This window comes from Ciconia boyciana, chromosome 1, assembly GCF_034638445.1.
Source record: "Ciconia boyciana chromosome 1, ASM3463844v1, whole genome shotgun sequence".
Lineage (NCBI taxonomy): Eukaryota > Metazoa > Chordata > Aves > Ciconiiformes > Ciconiidae > Ciconia > Ciconia boyciana.
In genome coordinates, this window is record NC_132934.1 from 28,671,539 (window position 1) to 28,683,689 (window position 12,151).

The window sequence follows — 12,151 nt, forward strand, 5'->3', positions numbered from 1 at the left end:
ACGGGCTTTGGGCTTTCAAGATGACTTGGTGTATTATTTTCTGATTGCCTTAATAAAGCCACTGTAGCAAATCTACAGCTGCTGGGATAATTTTAATGCAGCAATTGTCTTTCTTATAGTGGTATTATATGTAATTATATTGTGCCCAGGAAAAAAATAATCCTGCCATGCCTTCAGGATATTTCGGGAGGCTGCTCTTCTACAATATTCATTTTGATTGCTAATGTGATAGGTAAACCTGTTAGCTTACCTATCATGCAGTCAGTCTGGCTTCCTTTGTTATACATGACTATATCATGTAAGATCTACCTTTGATTCAAAGAGCTCGAATTGGCTGAGGGGAGATAACTGAACTGGCAGTCCTACTCTGAAATGTGAGTATCTATCTATCTGAACTGCAGCATTAGCTCCCATGTTTGCTAACTCTTTGGGACGTGACCGAAGCTCAAGTTCAAAGTTGCTATTTTTTTAAAGACCTAGAGGTGTTTCATCTGCATGGGCAAGTCAAGTTTGCTTCTCCCTGACTCATGGATTCTGCCTGTGTAAGCTGTCTGGCAATGCTGCAGCTCCTACATCACCAGGAGCAGATGCAGCTGGGTGTCCCTGTAGGTGCCTATAATGGTTCTGCAGAACCACATGGAGTAGAGAGTAGTAAATGTGTATTGTGATTAGAAAATAAGCAGGTATCCATCTACTAAATGGACCACGGCACCTTCTGAATAAAAAACATATTTGCTGTGCAGACACACTTTAGAGAACAAATGAACCTTTCAGAGGGTTTTCATTTATTAGTCTGTTCTGTCCAACATAGATATGAATGTTGATTCTTGCTTCCCCAAAAAGAGGACTGCAGTGATTGCAAACCTCTAGGTATTTTACATGTTTATTTCATCTTCTCCAAACAATTACCTAAAGCTTCTTGCAGATTAAAATTAATCAATTTATGTTTAATTGAACTGTGTTTTAAAAATCATGACATGTATCTTTACTCCTAAGGTAGATTTAAAAATAACCAGAAAACATAACTACTGAGAATATAATTGAACAGTATTTATCTTTTTAATCACTTGCTGGTTATGTTCTAGGCTTAGTATCTACGACTGAATATTCAACTAAATATCAGAAAGATTTTCTTACTAGACTCCTACTTAAGTGCCCAAAGCATAAATTAATTCTTACTTTCAGCTGCTAGTAATCCAGCCAGTACTCAGTATTTAGTATGCTGGATCTGTGATAGAAACATGTCCCCGCACAGGCAAGTGTCTTTGACTTCAGTACAGTATTAAATAACTAATGTTGTGACAATCTTTCAGAAATGTCATCACTCCTGCTTGTCAAACGGCTCTTCAACACTTTTACAAACCGGCCGATAGCAATGCGGCTTGTTAGCTCAGCTTAAATAGTGGCTCCGAAGATATGACTTCATTTACAGATCAGAAGAGACTTTACATTTCTGTCAGGGTGGTTTTACAAACCATTAAACAAGCTGCCAGGCTCTCAGAAAAACCAGGAGGAGCAGCGGTGCCGCTCAGCAGAGGACCCCGTGCGACTCCCCCTCCGCAGCCCCTCCACATCCCTGCCGTGAGTGACAGCGCTCTGATGAGCTGCTCCTCGGGGAGGGTTTCTTCCAGTTAGATAAATACACAGGCATCCGCACACTCTGCCTCTTCCTATTTATTAAAAAAATAATAATCTGAAAAGCCTTTCCACCCGTATTGTTGTACAACAGCGAAATGGGATAACTGCCCATGGCTCTGATGTATAATCAGATTCCAGATGCAGTAGATTGGACAGCAGATTATCACTAACCCACTCCCATTTAAGCTCAGGTGACAGACTATTCTTTTCCATTAATATGTTGATTTTTTTTTTTTATACAAGCAACAAAAGGAGGAATATGGGATGAAATAAGGAGGTGGATGTGGAACTGAAGTTTCTTTTATCACCAGCTAATTCACCTTTCCGCTTTAAAACCTATGTCCCACCTCCAGTGGCTCTGAAGATGGACTTCTTACAGCATCGTGATGCCTGCCTCATATTTTGCCTGCTTGAATGTATTCATATTTAATCAGGGTATTATTGTGTATTTTTGCAGATACTACCTTGCCTGCAGCTACGGCAGCAGCCTTTTAGAAGAGTCCTTTAAACTGTAATTAAATAAAACAAATATACACAGAAAGAGTGCAGAAGCTGTTCATTGAGGACAAGAGCATTTGGGATGCAAGAGATGCTATTTTTCTGTGTTGACCTCTAATAATTTGCATAAACCACCTGCCTTAGTTTATCCAACTGTTAAATTGTTATAAGAGCACGTTTCTCCCCCAAGGGTTGTGGACGGAACTCATTAATGTTTCACAAACACTTTCAAATGCTTTTGTAAGACCATCCTATTCATAGTGGGTCACACTAATGAGATCTACTGATAAAAGGTAAAAAACAGGCATTATTATAATATTATTCACTTTCAAACACAAATATTTTGATGGAGTATAACAATCATGGCACCTTTACAGTGAGAAATTTATCATCATTTTTAATTAAAGCATTATTTCTAATTAAAATATCATTAATTCTACAGCAATAACATTAATTTTTCCATTGACAAGCCAATCAAAATTCTGACACTGATAGTCAGAGATTTTGTAATTAAATTCTTTATGACACATCCCAGCTCTGACTCTGATTTTTATCCACCTCAGTACACAGTGCTGCCAGCAGCTTTCCGAAATAATTTAATAATTTCTGAGAGCCGCTATTCATTTAAAAGCCACCCTCCCCACCCCCTGTGATATAAACCTTTCCTAACAAAAAAGCCTGGATTTTCTTCTCTCTTCAGCCTCAGTTAAGAGGGTTATTGCCTATTTCCAGCGACTTCTGAAATGGGCCAGATGCATCTGTATGAGCCAGGTGTTGACCAGAAGCGTTTAGCATCAGGCCTTATTCTCACCTCCCATAGCATCTCCGGGTGGCTCGGCTGGAGCCGGGGGAGCATGGGACAGCAGAGTGTGGTGTGCCTTCAGCGAAGGTGCCAGGGCAGGGTGCAGCATGGCAGATGTGCCCTGATGCACAATAACTCCCTCACAAGGCAATGAAAGTCAGTCTAATTACTAATGCACAGACACAGACAGGAGCTAGAGTTTGTCCTCTTCTGAATCATGGAGATTTAAAAATTTGCTGCATTACTTAAGTTTTCCAAAGAAATACCTGCATTTTGAAAGGTGAAGTTTCCTCCAGAGAGATCCAAGTCTTTTTTCTAGAATGCCCTCAACTTCTCTTGAAAAGGATCCCTGAGGGTAGTGCTTGGTGCCTTGTGGAGGATGCTCAGTTCTCCAAAGCTGGGCGTGAGGTACAGACTGCATACGGTCAGATAAAGTTTAAACCTGCTCCATCCAAAGGTGGTGGAATTATGGCAACCAGGATTTCAGAAATACATTAAACATTATTATATACTGTCTTCCAGGTCTTTTTTCTCTGTTTTCAGTCCTGGGACTGCCTAATAGATGTTAGCTTTGTTTACACAAGGTTCCCTGAAGAAGTGCCTTCTGGAGAGAGGGATCTGTGCAAAGATTTCCTCTCTGTCCTACACATTTTTGGAGCCAGCTCTAAAGCAGGCTGGAAAAGGGAAGTCCTGTTCTGTAGGAATTCCTATCTTTTTAGTTAACTGATCATAGTGAAACATTTGAGAATGCATGTTATATGAAGCAGAAAAGCTGAAATGATAACAGTGAATTGTTTCAACACTGCAGAAATTAATTTGCAGCTAGCTTTTTAATTTACAATTCCAATGAAATTAAAAAGTTGCTGCAGAATATTTTGATTTATCTGAAACTCTCCTTCCGATGGAAAAAATACAATAGCAATGGGCATACTGAATCCTGCTGGTGATTCTTGAGGCTATTTGACTTTGAACCCCCTTTCTTAAAAATACCTTTTTTGAGGAGGCTGTGTCGGGTGCAGGTAATGCACCCAGCAGTTCAGCAGGAAAGTTCAGCTTGGGTGCACTGCATTGTCCTCCAGTGGAGCCTTTCTCCCCCTGGCAGGGTGCCTAGGAAAGAAGGCCTGCAAACACAGGCACCTAATTTAGGAGCTCCAAGGCTCCTGTTTAGATGTAACATTTCACTATGGATTTTCCTCATCTCCACATAATCAATTTTTGCAGCAGGAAGGAGATGTTCAGCAAGGTAGCAGAGGATATTGTGTAGCAGAAAGAACATCTTGACTGCCAAGTGATGTTTCCTTCATTAATAGCTTGGAAAAAAAATTCTTGGCTCTTTAAGAACGCAAGCAGGCCCAGATTTACAGGGTTACTGTACAGCCACAAGGCATACATGCTTGAAAGGTAAAAAATTAGTTTTAAACATAGGTGCTTGATATTCACTGGAAGCGAGCTGATAAAAGGTTACCCTGTCCAGAATGAAGTGACGACTACATTTGCCAGGAGTCCATATGTGCAGCACTGCTGAAAACTGTAGTTTTTCTAACTTAATGTACAAGTCCGTTACCTGTTAACCTGAAATAGCTTTCAAGAATTCTGAAGGTAATAAGTAACACTGATGTTGTTGCTTTATGAAAAGTATTGAGGTCCTAAGGCGGCCACTTTCTTTGCTATTGACCTGTTGAATGCTATGAAATTTAAAAATGTGGGCCAGAGCTGGTCTAGAAATACCTTTTTTTCTGGAGAGATTGAAGGCTGTGAATCTCTACTACAATGACCAGAAGAAGGTAACTGACCATAAAGGACATCTACAAACTTACAAACTGTGGAGCATTAAACATCAAACAGCCCACTCCTCCTCAGTCAGCTATGGGGATACAGCTGGTAAGTAACTCACAGAATGTCCCTTCTTTTCAAAAGTTCTCCTGCCTGTCTCTAAAGTACATGAGGCTTTTCCCAGCTATATGAATGACTGTCTGGACCTTTGACTTTTAATGAAACACAGAAGCAAAACATTCCTTTGCAACCCTCGTGAACATGGAAAGAAACTTTTCTTGCAAGCTTTCCATTTTGCACAACAATTTTTGAAGGTCTGCCAACTGTATCAACAGCAAAACAACACTGGGTTGTGTATAACAGAAGTTAAAAATATGATGTGCATGTCCCAGAAACTATGGTCACGTTGTTGACCCTTGTAACACAGCCATGGCACAATTGTAATGAAACATACTCTCTGGCTACAGGAGGTCTACAGTTCCCACTGACACCTGGAGGTGGAAGAACCCTTAAAAGTATGTGAACGGTGATCCACGTGAAGCAAAATCTCCACCAGAGCAGCTGAACCCCACTCTATTGAAGAGATGGAATGAGACAGGGCAGGGTCTTGACTTTGCCCACGGCATCCACAGAGCCTGAGCGCTCCCCCGTGAGCTGGAAGGCTCTGACCTGGCAAAGCACTGTCAACCGAAAGTGACAGCCACTTCTGTCACCCCTTATCTCCTCTGCAGCTCAAGGACCAAAAATAAAAAGCTCACTGTAGAGAATATCTGGGGAGGATGTCTTCTGAGCATCTGACAGACCCTGGCCATTTCATTGCTATTCTCCCTATATGCCATAGAGGATACAAGAATTTGGGACCCACTTCTTCAAAAAATTGGAGCCGTAGTGTGAATGTGTCCGATAGATGCATTCACTGCTAGAAGATGCTAGATCTTTCTCACTGGTGTACTCAAAAAGGGCAGGGATCTTTGTTCTTCTCAAACGTGGAAAGCCACCAAGTGATATTACTGCTATTCTAATAGCTTTCCTGTTGGCAATCCATGGAGAAAGTTTTTCTGGCTGGTCCTGGATCGCAGCAAGATCAGAACCACCTTGCTGAAGGAACAGGTCTGTTCCATATGGGGTTAAAATTGTACAGGCAAGATTTTGTTTTTGTTAGACACATTGTACTCCCTTAACAACCAGAACAGCACTGATGGATTTAGCTGCGTGGAGGAACAGAGAGCTGGGCAGCTTCCAGCATCACCCAGCGCTATCATACACTGCTTGCTACACTGGTGAGCAGCCATCTAAATTGCAGTCTTCTGAACAAGCATGAACACTTGGATGTGCTAGAGAAGGCTTACCACAGGTCCATGCCTGCTCCTTCACTCTTCTATATCTACATTTTTGTGTTAAGTTCTTCTGTGATGATTATATCTTTATAGCACAACCCCCCATTTTTGCTTAGTTGAAAAGAGTCATTACATACCTGACGATTTGGAAGCTCCACCATAACATTTCCCAGCCTCACTGGTAACTAACTAACAAAAGAGGAAACCCAGTGCAGAACTACTTACTGTCACTTTTTGCTGCCAGCGACTCCAAAATGAATCTCATCTGAAGCATACAGGCCTAGCTTTGGATTGAAGACTGGCTTTAAAATTCATCTGAAAAATATATAAGACGACATTAAAACTGTTATCTAGCCTCATGTGAGAATACTGATGGCCGGATTCATGCACACCTGGAAGTGTGTGCGTTGAGTGTACAGTGTTTGCACTGAACAGATCTCTGGTTGTGTAATTGAATGCAACGATTAAAAGAAAAACTTCAGGATCAGAACCAACATTAGATCAGGGTTTAACCTCTGTGGCATCCATTTTGCAAGTCTTTTTAGGATCACCAGGCTCTTAAAGCACCTGCAGAATCTCCATCCAGTCTTCAGGGCCCCGGGCTGCTGGTGTCCCAAGCAGACCTCTTACAGACCACATCAGCGAAAAGCCTCTAAGCATGAACCCACCCTGGAAACTACAATTTGCATTGAACTGTTTCAGGATATTGCAGAACATCTTATACCTTGGGAAGATGAGGATGATATGAGCAAAAGGGCTGGTTACAAGCTATGGACTGCATCATGAACCAGTGCTGACGACAACTATTTGTCAAATGTGTTTTACACTTAACAAACAAGTGACTTGCAAAACTGTCTGTTGATAGCTCACTGATCTGAATTTAATTAGCCAAACGTTTCCTGTAATTTCTTTCAACATGGGAATCATGGTCTTTAGCACAATTGTTATCAAGAGAATCAGGCTTTTATATCTTCCCAGTAGACTGAGCTATCTGCTGTGTTAACTAGGAGATCCCTTCATTACATTGTATTAATAGCTCCATAGTCCAGGCAACGACATTACCTAAATCCAGTAAATGCATACTAAACGGCAATGTTAACAATTTAACAATCTAGTTACAACCAGTAAGTTACAAAAAAACCCAAGTTGTCTCTGTCTTTCCTTAGTTTTCCCCTTAATGGTCTCATTAGTTTTTGTAGTTGGGCATAGCAGTTAATGGCCTCAGCAATAAATCCGGCAAAGTGAGGTTTTAAATCATCAAGGTAGGTCTGTGCTACTGGTTTGTCTTGTTATTTTCCATGTTGACCTCTGCTACCTTTATTTAGGTCATGCTCCCTTAACTTTAACTGTTTCAGAGTCTAACAGGCGATACCTAACTCTGAAATATTAAATCTTGATCACATACATGCCAGGTCAGTGAGTGCTCCAGGCTCTACAAAATGATGTATCAAGGCCTTCCAGGATTACAGTAGCTTAAAATCAGAAGCATTTGAAAACAGTGACAATATAACCATTGTTTCTTTTTATTTGTCTCTTGCAGTTCTGAACTTTATTATTCAGGTTTTGCCAGCAGCCCTGTGAGGGCCAGAGAGTCCCTTTTAAAAAACAACACCGCTACAAAACCACCAGTTTTTATTTAATTTTAATTTTGTTTTATTTTTGTTTTAATTTTGTTTTATTTAGTTTTAATTTTGGCTCGAGGACCAGCAAGCTTAAGGAAGAGCAGCAAGGAAAACAAAAACTGCAAGCAAATCTCAAGACTGGTAGCAAGGTGTTTGGCACAATGATCCTTCATCACGATTTCAGGATCTGTGTACTACAATAATAGTCAGATTAGTGATAAAGATCATTGCATTTTGTGTTTCCTTTCTCTTGACAGCTTTCATGTCTGATTCACCGTGGTGTTTATTGAGTCCAGGGATGTTCAGCCAGTGTACAACTGGAGTAAAACAGCCATGAATCATGCCCTCGACATGCTCTTTACTGTAGCCACTAACACTTTATAATGTTGTCTAGAAATCCAAAAGAATGATTTAGTCAAACCATGGCTTCTATTTCATTTTTATTAAACCTGGCTCTCTGCCTAAACTCTTGGCATTTTGAACAGTGAACTTAGGCTAGAATATATTGCTTTATCCGGAACATTTGTAACCTTTATTGATCTGCTCAGGTAAAAGCACAGAGTAAAAGGTCTTTATTATTGATGTGGAAAATATTACTTCTCCATTGCTTTTCAGTCCACAAACATCTGTCACTTTTCCTTGATAATTCCCCTTAAGTCTTCCTTGTTCTGCACCTAGAAATCCCATCCACGGTTATTTTGTGGGATCCAGGTGTTTTTCCATAAAGAATCATAGAATGCTTTGGATTGGAAGGGACATTTAAAGGTCACCTAGTCCAACCCCCTGCAATAAGCAGGGACATCCTGAACTAGATCAGGTTGCTCAGAGCCCCGTCCAGCCTGACCTTGAATGTTTCCAGGGATGCGGCATCTACCACCCCTCTGGGCAACCTGTTCCAGTGGTTCACCACCCTCGAATAGTTGAATTAACACTGGCTCGCAGCACTTTCTCCACATCTAACTTTTGAATACAATAATTTTGCACGAATACAGCTTACTGTGGTCACCAATGTGGTCTCTCAGACCAATGTGGTCTCTTCCTGCAGCTGTGGCCACCCCCCAGGGACCCCGCTGGGTTCCCTGCAGCAGTACCGCCCCAGGGTGAGCATCCTTCTGGAGAGCACAGCAGCTCCGCCGTCTGCGCCTCCCCGTGCGTGCATATTTTCCAGGGGAAAGTCAATTGGCAGCAGAGACTGTTGTGCACAGCTTCGCTTTCTGATTTTACCACCCCTGATTTTATCACCTCTGCTCCTGCCCCCCCGGGCCTGCGAGAGCCGAGCTTCCTCCAGCAGTGGGGAACGGTGTGGAGGGACCCAACACCTGCCCCTGCCCCAGAAGTTGTGGGTGTATTATCATGGCTAATGATTTTTCAATTTTGTTTTTCTGCCTGATACTTGATGTCTCTAGTCCCTGTATCTGACAGTTCCAGCGGTGTAAGCAATAATTATCGTACCTGTCGCAAGCCCCGTGACCCGGCCACGGCCCGGGGAAGCTTGCTTGGTGCCTCCACCCTGCCAGGGCTGCCATTCCAGCGCCCTTTTTGCTCTTACGACTTCCGAGGCAGAAGAAGCCTCCCAAGGTTTTCGGTCAGTGCATAGCTGTCATGTCTCATTTTGCCTGATACACATCAAAGTGATACCTTCGACAAGTGCATTTTCCTATGCCATTTGTTGATTTCTCCTTTCTAATTCCACCTGCTGGGACCCAAACTGTCGCCACATCGGTCACCAGGGCACAGAAAATTTCACTGGCTATTTTCTGTGGCTGAGTACAGGTTTTTTTCAGTTACTAGCATTTGAAAAAAATTATAGATTATTATTTTTATATGTGTGTTCTGTGTGTATGAGTATGTGTTCAGGCCATTTATATTATTTGTTCATTCCTCTCTGGGCCGCATGTTAAGTTTGTGTGTATTTGTTTGCATATTGAGGGTAATATCGTTTATCTTTGTACAAACAAGGTGTGTATGTCTGTGTGCACGCAAACAGGTTAATGCATTCATCTCTTCATATATGTGCAGTATGGTCCTGTCTGTGTTACATGAAGATGAGCTAATGTTGTGGTTTGTCCTTCTACATGCAGTATGTCTCTATCTGCATGTTAATACTTCTCAGCAGCCTGCTGTTTGAATCATACATCATGTAAGGAAGGCAGCACGGCTTCCCAGTGGAGAACATTTATTTTAGGTTTTCATTTTCTGAAATGAATTCAAGATGATGCTCCACCATTATGAAAGAAAAAAAAAAAGTGCTTTGCCTGACTGAACTCTACTCGGATTGGGAGCAATGTCACGCTCCCAATGGCACCGAAGAACATCTCTGGATCCACTGGGTGGGATCCATCTCACCTGTTGTTGGCCATCGTAAAGTCAGGCTAGTCCAAGCTCATCATCTTGGCTCTTTCTGTAGTCAGTGAAAAAAAAAATACAGGTCTAGAGACTCCCTCCAGAGAAATCCCATCCTACGGTAGATGCCCAAAGCAGTTGGGAGGACAGCTGTCTAAGGACAGGTGTTGGTAGTAGGCCACTGAAGCTTGCTGGCTTTTGCTTTGCTAACATAGGAGGAGAGCTTTACTCACCTCTTTATCTGATGAGGTGAGTCCTGGGACTCCAGAAAAGCAAAAATAGCTGAACTGAACCTAGCAGTCTTTCTCTTTATATGTTTCATGACCACAATTTTCCTTGCAAGCAGGTTTTTCAAGTCTAGACGTGGCCCACACTGGATGAAAGGCATTAAAGGGAGTGGACTAGAATATGTGAACTATAAACAGCACAGGCATTTAATAGCACAGATCCTGGAGGGAAGCTGCAATAGAGGAACTGTGGATGCAAGACTAACCCCAATGCCAATGAAATACAATCCCCTTGAATTTATGGGCTTGCGTCTGATCCTACAGGTGAATGATGATTATCTCGCAAATGATGAAATAATCTGATTTTTAGCACCGGGGCAAGGCCAACAGCTAACATTTGTATTGTGCTGGAACTGCTGAGCAGGCAAACAGGACATCAGTGCTACAGCACTGGTAAGCCTGATAAGAAATTTAAAGCAGCTGTCCCCAAAGGAGTATGAAGATGCTGAGTAAAAACAACAGGGTCCAGGCAATGAACAATTAATACCCAATTTTTTATTATTTCCCCCACAGTATTTGTGAAAGGAAAGATAGAAATCCAAGGCAAAACCTGGTGCATTTTGGCCATTTTGTAGCTATTAAGACATAAAACAGACACAGATTTGGACTAAGCAAAACTACAAGTTGTTTATTACCCAGTAGAACAGGTTTTACCCTCACCAAAAGGGTCTTGGAGATCTAATAGGATACTCAAACTCGAACAAAAGGGAAAGAGATGAGCTTTCCCTTTTTTGGCTTTGATATGCTTGAGACAATCAGTAACTTGATGGATCTGGGGAAGCACACATTTATAGAACACCAAGGTTTTTTATGAATATCCAGTTGCTGATATACATAAAAATTTATAGAAGTGGACTCTTACTATGTTCTAAACCTCTCTGTTTAAGCTAGATTTTTTACATATGATGAACTTACAGTTTATCCTTGTGCAGGGTCCCAGAATGATACAATTTGGGGGAAACAACTGCCAATACTTATTTTTAAGGGCTGAGAATTTTTTTTTTGTTTGTGAGAATTTCACTGGACTTTGGGTGGAGCTGAATCCAGCTCCATGTTTTAATAAAAATGTTTTGGATTTGGCTGATTTAACTATTCCAAATATGGAAATGCTTTGGATTAATACTTTTTTTTAGGGCAGTAATACCCAATCTGTCTTAGGCATGCCTCATAGCTGTAGCCTTTCATTATTCTCTCTTTTCCTCCTCTCCTCCATCACCCCATGACCCATGAGTCCTCAGGGTCCCTGCCTTCGGAGATCTATAGCACTATATTTCCTTACCACCAAACAGCGTGTTCTTTTTCTCTGAGATTTGAACCTGGGAGTGAAAAAGAGAATGAAGAAACATAATAAACCTAACAGTTCTCTCTCTTCTGTTCTTCAGTCTCAGCAGTACCTCTGCGCTCTCTTCTATATCTTATCTTTAATGCTGTCATGCCTCACTAAGAAGGCTTGACTCATGGGTTGGGAACTACTGCTTTTGGTGATGACTTGTTACTTTTTTTTTCTTCCGTTTATCACGTCTGAGCTAACTCAACAGCTTTCAGTCGATGCCAGATTGTCAACACTGGACCCAGACATTCTCTGTGTACAGAACGAATGTAGTCATAGCTTTCCAAGTGCAGCATCTGATAGCCCACTGCTCCCTGTTTCTCTCCCCTCCACACCAAATATGCCTCAGTCCTTTCCTGGAGGGATGGCATCGGCAGCAGGGGGGGATTTGGCTCCTTTGCACACTTGCTCTGCTGCCTTTCGGTTGAGATGCCAGCCTGGGAGTCTGCGGTGATGCTGGTGTTGGGATGTGGCTTAGAGCAGAACTGGAATGGCTGTTTCCCATCTGGTTCAGAGCAGCT

At 41.8% G+C, this 12,151-nt stretch overlaps 1 protein-coding gene across 1 annotated transcript in view; it reads right to left on the reverse strand.

Moving 5' to 3' along the window:
• The window catches only part of MET (MET proto-oncogene, receptor tyrosine kinase), a 136,034-nt gene that overhangs the window by 120,041 nt on the left and 3,842 nt on the right, over nt 1-12,151 (reverse strand). Inside the window, exon 2 of the mRNA XM_072861458.1 lies at nt 6,274-6,363. The gene's annotated coding sequence lies outside the window, so the exon portion shown is untranslated. The remainder of the gene's footprint in view (nt 1-6,273; nt 6,364-12,151) is intronic.